This window comes from Nicotiana sylvestris, chromosome 10 (genome assembly GCF_000393655.2).
Source record: "Nicotiana sylvestris chromosome 10, ASM39365v2, whole genome shotgun sequence".
NCBI lineage: Eukaryota > Viridiplantae > Streptophyta > Magnoliopsida > Solanales > Solanaceae > Nicotiana > Nicotiana sylvestris.
In genome coordinates this window covers 72,297,983-72,311,082 of record NC_091066.1, presented here as the reverse complement: position 1 = coordinate 72,311,082, position 13,100 = coordinate 72,297,983, and positions in this window count along the sequence as shown.

Below are 13,100 nucleotides of genomic sequence, written 5' to 3'. Positions count from 1 at the left end.
GGTAAGCTTCTCTATTCTTTTCTCTTTCTTTTACATAACTTAGTATAGTGTTTTAGTGTAATTTTTTTTTCTTTCTTCCTTTTCTTTCCTTTTATCCATTATTTGCTTCTTTTGTCCATGATTGATGTTTAAATGGTTGGGTTTTCATTGTGCTTAAATTGGGGGAAATTTTTAGAATGTTTAGAGGCCTAAACAAATTTTTAGAGTGAAGCTTGGTGGAGGGGTCTAAATGGCCAAAAATTGGGGGTATGTTATAAAATTTTGGAGCACTTTGTGCCCTTCTTAGTTTGTGGTGGTGGTAGCATTTGACATGATTCACTTGTGGGAGATTGTGTGGGGTATTATATGGCGGAATTGTAGAATTAATAGTGGTATGAGGGCAATAGTGGAGGTTGTCAACTTTGGGCACCTTACTAATTAGGTATACTGGCATTGTTTGACAAAAAGAAACTGTTTGGTGCCATCGGGTGGCGAAGTCTGAGTACCCATCCGCTTGGCACATGTTAGGATGCATCTGATTGTTACCCTAAATTGTCTGCAGGTAATATGGCCCGAAAGAGGCGAAAGAGCTCAGCAAGCACTTCCCAAATGCCAACATATGATGCCACCAGGATCTAGTCACAGGAGGCCGAGGACGTGTTTCATGCTAAGGCCACCAAAAGCTTTATCCCTGAGATTCCTATTGACAGGGCTGTCCTCCGTATGGAAAAAGTAGACATGTATGAGGAAATCAGATAGAGGGAGATAGAGTTCTTGTTTAATGAACCTGAGATGGAAAACCCGATGATAGTTCGGGAGTTCTACGCGAACTGCCCGAAAAATTTGTGCCAGCCTGTGATTGTGCGGGGTAGGGTGGTAGATGCCTCAATTCTGAAGATTCGCCAGGTCTTGCAGCTGCCCCAGTTCACTGGTGACATTGATCATTACCACGACGCCCAAGGGGTCATTTGGGACACTATGATTGAGACAATTTGCGCAGGGGGTCGACCAATCTAGATATAGGAAAACATTACCCTTCACTCCAAGTTGTTCACATATGAGGCTAAGTGCTGGTTCACCATTATTTGCAGCCGGTTATTGCTTACGGGCAACACGACAGATGTGAACCACCTACGGGCTCTATTGGTATGGTACTTCGTCACCAAGAAAAACTTTGATGTGGCGAGAATTATTGGAGATGAAATGATCCTTCGGTCACCTCTGTTATCTAAGGGGTTTTACTTCCCCTCACTTGTGACGAGGTTGTGTCTGCTGGATGGTGTCCCCACCAATCCTATAGATGGAGCTTTGCCCGCAAAAGCGGCATTCAGAGCTTCAAAGATCATAGTGGGCAAAGATGCACCCACAACCATTGGGCTTGATGATGCGGATGACGCCCCAGCACCCATGGCACCATCCAGGAGATCCTATGATGGAACCGGATCCTCTCAGCCACCCCATACTGGGGCAGGGTTCTCTACATCATAGTCCAGCCGTCCCATGTTGCATTCTTTGAAGGAAAAGGTAGCATATCTTCGCTCCTCGGTGGATGGCTTGCATGTGCGTATGGATGCCATGTCTCAGCGGCATGCCAGGTCTGAGAGCCGGATGATGGCTTGGTTCCATGCTTTGGGGAGAGCTTGTCATGTGGATCCCAGCACCGTCTCCGACTCCGAGTGACGCTCAGGGAAGTCTTCTTACCCTTCTGCACTTTATTTGTGTTATGACATGGGGACATGCCATTTTCTTTTTGCGTGGGGTGGGAGACTTGCTTTAGTGGTGTATTGTTAGTATACATATACATTGGTTGTAAAATAAATAAATGTAGGAGACTCTTCCTGAGGACGGACCACTTGGACAGTACTCTTGAGGGAAGTAGTCCATTTAAAAAAAAAATTATTTTATTTTTCTTTTTAGGTAGTGTAGTACTTCCTCCTTGGTTTTTCTTTTGACCACGGTTCTTTTCCAAGGGCTTTTCTTGAACCGGGTCAGGTAGATTTTTCTTTAATATTTTTAGGACTCTATTGGAGCAAGATGGGTGAAGGAAAGAATGCAACCCGTAAAGTACACACCTGCAAATAACTAAAACGAACTTGAGGGTGCGACGTCTAGGCTCGTTTGTAGACTCGTAATTTTATGCCTTAATTCTGCACACCTTGTCTTTCTTGAACGCTCACGTGAGTGTGTTGACAAACTAATTCGGAATGAGTTACATGCCAAGTGTGTGTGAGATAATACTTGTATTCTGTGCTTGCATGCGATACCTAGAACTTGCCCTGTGTGTCTGCAAAGCGAAATAGAAGTTGTTTGGTCTTAGAGATGATTGAGGCATTTCCTTGTGTAGCCTGTATACTTATGAATCCACCTATACATATTGCCATAGGTAACCCCTTCGAGCCTGAAGCCTGTTCTTTGATAACCTTACAACAACCTACATCCCTGTGTTTGAATAGTTTGACTGTTTGAACCTGTACCTCCTAGAAGCACTTGAATCGTTAAAGAGCATATAAAAGTCAAAGTGTGGGGTAGTAATGAAGTGGGAAAAAGAAAATCAAGAAAATACTTGAATGGTGCAATGGCTGTTAAAAAAAAGAGAGGCCAGTTGCACCTAAAGAAAAGTGGGGGTAGCCTATGAAACAAGTGTGGAAGAATGATTGGGTTGAACATGGAAATTGGAATAAAGGGAACGATTGTATTAAACGTGCTTAGGGAGGTTAGTCACTATATCCAAATATATCCTACCCGTCCCTTAGCCTACATTATAACCAAATAAAGACCTCTTGATCTTGGACTGAACAACTCGATTAGTAGAGTATTACACTAAGGGCAAGCTTATGGTGTATCTGTGTGGCATGTGAATGTTCTTCACTGAGAGTGAGCGGATTCGTTCTGTCTATAGTTCCTTGTTGCTTGATTTTATGTGTGTGGAACTTCTCTCAGAAATATGATGTGAGGGGCATGTGACTCAGGAAGAAAAAGCAAGTTTTTACCTCTGTTTAGAGTAACTAGAGTAAGCACGAGTATGGCATGACATTAGAGTCTTCATATGAGGTGTAGCTGTTGCACTGCTTAGGTTGTTCTTTCATAATGGCGGGTGTGACATAAACTGGGTAATGCATCGAACGATTAGTCCTAGAAGTGTGGTTCAACTTGCTCGAGGACGAGCAAAGATTTAAGTGTGGGGTGTTGATAATAGGTGAATTGGACTATAATTAGGCCCTAAAGAAACACCTTCTTGTATAGTTTTTATGGTAAAAAGTGATAACAAAATGCTCTGATTAGTGCTTTTCATGCTTTGCAGGCTATATACAATAAAAGAAGTCTATGGATTACTTTTGGGATCAATTACGGAGAAAAAGAGGCCAATCTTACAATATCCGCTAAGTGCACCACGCGAAGGCAGCAAAACCAGAACTGGCGATGGACTGTCGCGGTCCCGGCATAACCGTGGTCGGACCGTGTCAGAAGGTTGTTGCGGATTCTGAGAGGCTAGTTAGTTGTGGTCCTGGCGTGACCGCGGTAGGACCGCGATAGAAAGCGGAAAATTGAGGGACTGAAGTGCAAAACATGGGATTTTTATCGCAAAACCCTATATTAAACAATAAAACTCGTCTAAGGGAGGCATGTAATTTTTTAGAAAGTACTTTGGAAAGAAGAACAAGTGTGGGATATCACCCAAAACATCAAATTTTCTTCTTCTCTTTATTTTTCTTGCAATTTTGATCATGAATATTTTCATAGTTTATTTACCCATTGTCATGAGTAGCTAAATCCTTTGTCTAGGATTTTGATGGAACCTATTGAAGGATGAACTTCTTGATTATGTTAATATAGTTTGCCAGTTTAATCTCTCTTTGTTCAACTACGTGTTTGTTGTAGTTAATTGACAGGATCCTCAATTAGCTGTGCCTATTTAGTATGCATAACTCGGGAGAGAGCGCATATTTAGGTAATTGTTGAACAAAATCACTCCCAAAGTATAAGAGGGATCTATAATTGCGGGTTTAAAGGTGGGATTAGGGATAACGAAGTCTTGGGTGCAATCTAAAGTGAACTATAATAAACAAAGCCAGCTAGTGTATCTCGGGAGAGTGCGCCTAGTAAATTATCAGGATTACTCGGGAGAGATTCACGGTAAAAAGAGTGTTCATGGTTGATATAGATGTGTTGGTAAATCTATATGAAACATAAACAGAAGGGATTCCATCAATAGGGGAAATCACTACCTTAGAACTTTCTCATTATTGTTCACAACTTAAGCATATTTAGTTTACAACTGTTTATTGACTTTCAATCTTAGTTATTAAATATACCATCAACTGTTATTCACAACGTTTGGGGAAGTTGATTCTAAAGAATTTAGTAAGTCCAACGAAAGTAATTGATAGGTTAATTATCTGTGGATTCGACTCTGGATATAAATACTCAGGTTATATTTGCAACATCCGCATTGTCTTTTTATAAGGCATAGTTGGGCGAGATTAGAGCAGATTTGGAGAATACAGCAGATGTAGAGGAAAATCTGGCCAACTCTGAGGCAAATATCAGTTCCAATAGCACTAATAACATCTTAGATTCTAGCATACCAGCTGAGATGAACCGGCAACAGATGGTCATTAATGAACAAGATGCAGATGAGCATGCTGTTGACTAGAATGCAGGTGAACAATTTGAAGAGTTAGCTGTAGGGGATCAATGTGATGTCCAAGAACCAAACAAGGGTAGACTTAGTAGAGTCTCTAAGCCTCCCACATGGCTAAAGGACTATGTTACTGGGAAGAAAACTTCAGCCTTTTGTCAGTACCCTATTAATGCTCATCTATCTTATGATCATCTTCCTGACTCCTATCAATCCTACATTGGTCTTATCTCAACTACTGCAGAACCAAGAAGCTTTAAAGAGGCATCTCAAGATAAGAAGTGGATAGAAGCCATGAGCCAGGAAATAACTACCTTGGACAACCACACTTGGGAAATTGTTGATCTCCCAGTAGGCAAACAAGATGTGGGATATAAATGGGTATATAAAGTCAAGTACAAAGCTAATGGAGAAATATACAAGTACATGGCCAGGTTAGTGGCAAAAGGGTACACACAACAAGAAGGTTTGGATTATCATGAAACGTTCTCACCAGTTGCAAAGATGGTAACAGTGAGAACATTGATAGCTATTGCAGCCTCAAGAGATTGGTATCTTTCACAAATGGATGTCAATAATGCTTTCTTACAAGGAGATTTATTTGAAGAAGTATACATGGATTTTCCTCAAGGTTTTCACAGACAGGGGGAGCATAAAGTATGCAAGTTACTTAAGTCACTTTATGGTTTGAAACAGGCTTTACGACAATGGAACATCAAGCTCACTGATGCCTTAGTAGAAGCAGTCTATAAGCAGAGTTCTTATGATCACTCTTTATTCACAAAGAGACATGGAGATGATATAGCCATAATCTTAGTGTATGTAGATGATATTCTTGTCACATGGAGCAACAAGAAGATGAATGAAGAAGCCATAGACACCCTTCATAACAGGTTTAAAGTGAAGGACCTAGAAAGGTTGAGATTTTTCTTGGGGATTGAATTTTAAGGTCTAAGTCTGAGATTCTACTTAATCAGAGAAAATATGCTTTAGAATTGCTTGAAGATATTGGTTTGAGTGGGTCCAAACCTGTTACTACACCACTAGAGGTCAACCTTAAACTTACATCTGTTGAGTATGACACTCATGTTGGGAAATCTGATGATGAGTAGTTGACAAATGCTGGAAGTTATCAAAGATTAGTGGGGAAGCTTCTATATTTGACTATCACCAGACCAAACATCAGTTTTGCAGTGCAAGTACTGAGCCAATTCATGCAAAATCAAAAATTGTTACATTGGAATGCAGCTTTGAGATTGGTAAGGTATATTAATAGGTCACCTGGACAAGTGTACTCTTAAAAAGGGGAACTGATATAGAAAAGTTAGCAGCCTTCTATGACTCAGACTGGGCTGCTTGCCCAAATACGAGGAGATCATTAACAGGCTATGCAATCAAGATAGGAGAGTCTTTGATATCCTGGAAGTCCAAGAAACAACAAACCATAAGCAGAAGTTCAGCTGAAGCTGAATACAAAAGTATGGCAGCAACTGTAGCTGGAGTAGTTTGGCTAGAGGGTTTGTTGAAAGAATTGAGTGTTGATATATCAACACCAGTTAAATTGTTCAGTGACAGTAAAGCAGCAATGCAAATTGCAGCTAATCCAATATATCATGGGAGAGCGAAACATATCGAGATTGACTGCCATTTCATTAGGGAGAAGATCAAGAAAGGACTGATTCAACCAGAATATTTGAGAAGCAGACATCAACTAGCTGATCTTTTTACAAAAGGGTTGGGTCCGTCTCAACACCATTATCTGTTATCCAAGCTAGGAGTGTTAGATGTGTACCACCCTCCAGGTTGAGGGGGAGTATTGAAGTCACGTGATTCACCTGACCTTTGTATTTGAGTCAGTTAGATGAGACAGTTAGAAGCTACAGTGTATAAATACACACTGCTGTACATTGAAGAAAAAGAAATGTCAATGAGATTTCATTTCTTCATCTTTGATTCACTTTTCTTAGCTTCTAGATTCTTCTAACAGTTATTACTGTATTCACATAATTGTTTGCTTTTTGATACCCTATATATTTTTTGAGATGTATTATTGAGCAGGTTTCAAATCAATGCAACATGGTTAAATGTTAAAAAAATAATTAAGAATTTTGAGTTCGATAGGATAGTAGAAAATTCTCATGGAGTGTGTATAGAGTTGCACGTCCACCGACAAGCTTGTCTTCAGTTCAATTGAATGGACCTAACTATAGTTGAGTTGATATTTATAAATATGCCCTTGTACTATACGAAATTGAACACATTTGTCCTTCGTTAATACTTTAGCTCAATAATGCCCTTACCGTCACATAGTTGATCCATATATGACCTTACATTCACAATTGGTCCATATATGCCCTTTTTGAAATGGAATCCACCTAAACTAATTAGCTCTTTCATTAATTGTACTAAAGTGTATTACAAACACTATTTCCTTTTTATTAGTACTTTTTTTCTTTACCTTTCTCTTTTCTTCTCTTTTTTTTTCCTTTTCTTTCTCCCATATCCGATTTCCCCCCCATTGCTGATGCCTTTTCCATTTTCATCACCAATTTCACTTGAAAAACTCATGAATTCCTGCCTTCACCCAATTAACACCACCAGAAAATTTTCTTCGACAATTTTCTTCTCCTTCTTCTTTGAAGAACCAGAGCCTTCTCGCTGGTAAGTTTTTGGTGGTGTAGTTTTGATTTTTAGGAATAAAATCACGTGAAATTGGTGACGGAAATGGAGGTTCTGGTCTTGTTGTTATGATGGAAAATATGAGAATATGAAAAGAATGTGGCGGGGTTTGTGATAGTAAAATTAGTAGGAATTCATGAGTTTTGTCAAGTGAAATTGGTGATGAAAATGGAGAAGACATAAGCAATGGAGGAAATCGGATATGGGAGAAAGAAAAAGGGGGAAAAAGAGAAGAAAAGAAAAAAAGAAGAAAGAAAAGAGAAAGGTAAAGAAAAAAAATACTAATAAAAAGAAAATAGTATTTGTAATACACTTTAATACAATTAACGAAAGAACTAATTAGTTTGGGTGGATTCCGTTTCGAAAATGGCATATATGGACCAACTTTGCGATTGTAACAACATATATGGACCAACTATGTGACGGTAAGGGCATTCTTGAGCTAAAGTATTAACGAAAGGTAATGTGCACAATTTGTATAGTACAAAGACATATTTGGATCTTTTCCGTTTATACTATTGAATAGCTGGCTAATTTTTAAAGTCTTATTTGCAGTTTTAACAAGTTAGAAACATGATATTAGGCTCTTTAATAGAGTATAACAAAACTACAATAAAATGCATCAAAATACTTGTAGATATATAAGTTACTAAGGACGTATATTTCCTTTACATTTTCTATAAGACTTGAAGGTGGGGAATCAGAATATTGTGTTTGAATCTGATTCTTCACTCTAAAGACTTGAATTCTGACCATTATTTTTATATCTGTCATACATAGTTCAAAAATAGGGTGTGAGTTTTTTGTCTTCTTGATCCTTTGGCTAATTAGGATTAATCAATTCTATTTCTTGATGGGGGAGAGAAGAACTGCAAAATACGTGTCCCGTATGTGAACGTTCAGCAGTAATATGTATTATGTGTCGTAGTTAGGAAACCCAATTTTTTTAGCCTAACTAGATTGACTCAACTTATTTCATCTAGAAACCAATGCAATTTTGTATTACAATCTGACCATTATTAGTTGTATGTCATTTTCCGTACACTTTTGCCCCCTTTAATTTACCATACTAATACAATTTTGTATTACAATCTGACCATTATTATTGCTTTATTCTAATTTATATACTACTATTATTATTAATCAGCATACACTCTTCATGTGAACTAATTAGATGAGTGTTATAGTATCACGAACCAAAATTTACTAGTCGTGATGACACCTAACTCGACCTGCCAACTACCAGTCAATACAATCCAAATGAGATTTATAGGAAACAGTGAAGAATTATCTGAACATTTATATAATAACCCAAGGACTCACTACAAAAAATCGGAATTATTGTGGCGATTAAATAATGGCGGTTCAACAAAACCGCCGCAATATATATCATAATACAGCGGCGTTCTAGATGCCATTAGTGCGTAATATAAAACCGGCATTTTTTTAACAATTACTGCGATTCTAAACCGCCACTAGTTAGACAAAATTTTTAATAATTCATTTAATGTTATTATTCCGTAATGTAATGATATAATATATCCATTCAAATTTCAAACACCTAAAGCCCTAAACAGCAATTCTGATTCCCAAATTACTGTACACCTTCTCTCTCTCTCTCTACACGTTCTCTCTCGTTCTCTCTAAACAAGCGATTCCCCCAAATCACTGTAATGTAACGATTCTCCCAAATCCTTTAGCTTTTATGTAAGGAGATCAGATTTAGATAATGTGTTTGAATTTCACTGATTTAGGTTTCGATTTTGTTGTTTTAACCATTGATTTCATTGATTTTAGGCATGCATGTGTGTGTATTGGACGAAGATCAATTTAAATCACTGATTTTAGCTGTCGATTCACTGCTTAAGCCATCAATTTCACCGTTTGGCAATCAATTTTATTGATTCGGCCATCAATTTCACTGTTTAGCTGTCAATTTCTACTAATAGTTTTATGTTATTTTTGTTATGACGAGGAAGAGGCAAACCCAAAAATAAAGAAGATAAAGAACACCAAATTTTAACGTGGAAAACCCTTCAAATCGAAGGTAAAAATCACAGGATCACAAAGATCCAAAAAGCTCCACTATAACAATAAGAGGGTTACAAAAATTCTCCAAATTGAATACACAATAAGTGCCAAATACGGAGCAACAACTGTAACAAGAGCAACAACTAATCAATTGAAGAAAAAGGAGAATCCACAAAAATAAAGCTGTTGTTCGAGGCTCGAAATCAGATCCTACGTGCCATCAAATACGATCTCCACTGTTCAAATCCAAGATCACGATGTCACTAATACTCAATATAAATTTCAGCCCGATCCAACGGTTAACGAATCAAAAATGTGATTTGAATATTGGCTGGTCGGAATAAAAATCTGCAGCAAAACAAATATTTTTCTTCTCTCTTGACGAAATCTCTCTCAAAAACCACTTTTATGTGCTTAAGTCTTTCAAAGACTTGTATAAATGAGCATAGAATAATTCTCCAAGGTTTTCCTATTTATAGACCATGAGTGGTGCTTTCTCTTAAAGCCAAAACCCACTCAAAATAGGAATAAACCGAATCCAATTCCAAATAGGAATGGAAACCAAAAGAAAATAGGATTAGGCCAGTGGGCCTTTGGCTGGACAACATGGGAATGAGCCCAACAAACTCCCTCTCCAGCCAAGGGGCCAAATGTGTCTTTAAATAGAGGAACTATTGACAGGCTTCATGCCTGCCAATTTTCTACAAAATTCATGCTTATCTGCAACCACCGCCTTTGTCAGCATATCCGAAGGATTTTCATCAGTGTGTATCTTCTCAACCTCAAATAATTTCTCTTCCACGACCGTTCTTATCCAATGATACTTTCTATTTATATGTTTGGTCTTAGAATGAAAAGTGGAGTGCTTGGTGAGACATATAGCACCCTAATTATCACAAAATAAGATGTACCTTGGCTTCTCAAAAGCCAAGATCATTAATAAACTCCTTCATCCATAATAGTTCTTTGACACCTACTGTGATAGCAATATATTCGGCTTCTGTGGTGGATAGAGCTATGCACTTCTGTAGTCTAGATTGCCAAGAAACAGCTCCCCCTGCAAAAGTGATCAAATAACCGGAAGTGGATCTTGAATTTTCAAGATTGCCTCATAAATCAGAGTTTGTGTAACAAACAAGTTCAGGCTTGTCATTGCCAAAGCACAGCTTCAAATCTGCAGTACCTTTCAAATACCTTAATATCCATTTTACTGCATCCCAATGTTCTTTTCCAGGATTACAAAGGAATCTACTAACAATACCAACGGCATGTGTAATATCTGGTCTAGTGCAAACCATAGCATACATCAAGCTACCAACGACAGAAGAGTAAGGAATATGAGACATCTCCTTTTTCTCTTCATCAGTAGATGGACTCTGACTAATACTCAATTTGAAGTGTTTAGCAAGAGGAGTACTAACCATTTTTGCATCTGTCATATTGAACCTCTTGAGTACCTTCTCAATGTATTGCTTTTGGGACAGAAATAACTCCTTTCTATCTCTATGTCGGTGGATTTGAATGCCCAATATTTTCTTTGATGGACCCAAGTCCTTCATCGCAAACGATTTGCTCAACTACCTTTTAAGGACTGTAATTCTGGATTTATTCTTGCCAACAATAAGCATGTCATCCACATAAAGCAATAAAATCATCATCAGAGAACTTCCGAAAAAATACACAGTGGTCTAAAAAGTTTTCTTGTACCCTTGTTCTTCTATGACAGATTCAAACTTCAAATACCATTGCCTTGGAGCTTGTTTCAATCCATACAGGCTCTTTTTCAATTTGGAGACATAATTTTCTTTTCCCTTAGTTACAAAACCCTCAGGTTGCTCCATATAAATCTCCTCATCTAAATCACCATGAAGAAAAGCAGTCTTGACATCCATCTTCTCAACCTCTAAGTATAGACTTGCAGCTAAGCCTAGAATCACACGAATAGAAGACATCTTCATAACAGGGGAGAAAATTTCATCAAAGTCAACTCCCTTCTCCTGGCCAAAACCTTTAACAACTACCCTCGCCTTGTATCTAGGCGCAGAAGTATGGTTATCTTGCTTTATTCTGAATATCCATTTGTTAGATAAAACTCTCTTACCTTTTGGCAATTTCACTAACTCATATGTGCCATTCTCATGGAGTGACTTCATCTCATCTTCCATCACTTCGATCCACTGATCTTTGTGAGTATCTTACATGGCTTCATCATAATTCTCAGGTTCTCCCATGTTAGTCAAAAGTACATACAAGAGGATAGCACATGGATTGTTGCTTCTCCCTTGTAGATCTTCTAAGAGAGGTTTCAGGAGCATTCGAAGTAGTTACCTGTGCAGGAATTGGTTGCTGATCAACCACAACTTTATCAACTGTAGCATCTATAACATCTACACCATGATGATCATTTTGATCTTGATCACTATCTCTATCATTGTCTTCGGTACCTTCATGTGCAATAGGTGCCTTAGCAATTGAAATTGGATCAATATCAACTAAGCTCTCATTACTCTGAGAATCTATCTTCTCAGCTTTGTAAATATCTTCAATAGTTTGGTCTTCAAAGAATATTGCATCATGACTTCTAATAATTTTATTGTCAACTGGATCATAAAAATGATACCCAAACTCATCTTGACCATAACCGATAAAGATGCATTGCTTAGTTTTGACATCCAGTTTCGATCTCTCATCTTTAGGAACATGCATATAAGCTTTACACCCAAAAACTCTCAGGTGATCATAAGAAACATCTTTGGCAAACCAAACTCTGTCTGGGACATCACCATCCAAAGCAACTGCAGGAGACAAATTGATAATATAGGTAATAGTGTTAAGTCCTTCCGCCCAAAATGTACTTGGAAGTTTAGCCTCTGAAAGTAAGCATCTAACTCTCTTAACTAGAGTTCTATTCATCCTCTCTGCCAAACCATTCAATTGAGGTGTCTTGGGCAGAGTTTTCTAATGACGAATTCCTTTTTCCTTGCAATAGTTATCAAAGGGGCCACAATATTCACCACCATTGTTAGTGCGAATACATTTTAATTTCTTCCCCATTTGTCTCTCAGCTAAGGCGTGAAATTCCTTAAACACACTAAGTGCTTGATCTTTAGATTTCAAAGGATACACTTAGAGCTTACAAGAATGATCATCAATGAAGGTCACGAAGTAAATTGCACCACCTTTTGACTTTACTTTAAAAGGACCACACAAATCAGAGTGTACTAGCTCCAATAAATCAGGTTTTCTTGAGGGAGGATGGCTATGAAAGGAAACCCTTTTCTGTTTGCCAGCTAAACAATGTATGCACATTTTCAGCTTTGCTTGTTTCACTCTAGAAAGCAAATTTTTCTTGGCCAAACACGTAATCCCCTTCTCACTTATATGACTCAATCTTCAATGCCACAATTCTGACAAAGTATCACTTTCCACCAGATTTATTGAGTCATTAAGAATAGAGCCATGTGTCACATATAAATAACCAGACTTGACTCCTCGAGCCACTACTAACGAGCCCTTGGTGAGCTTCCATTGGCTATTAAAGAGGGCATTATGATAACTTTCATCGTCTAATCTTCCTGCGGAGATCAAATTAAAAGGAAAGTCTGGAGCATGCTTGACATCTTGAAGAACTAACGTTGAACCATTATTAGTTTTCAAACAAATTGTGCCAACACCAAACACCTTAACTTCACTGGCATTGCCCATTTTTAACACTCTAGAATCAACAGGAGTATAAGATGAAAAAGTCTTTTCTTGGTGTGACATGTGAGGT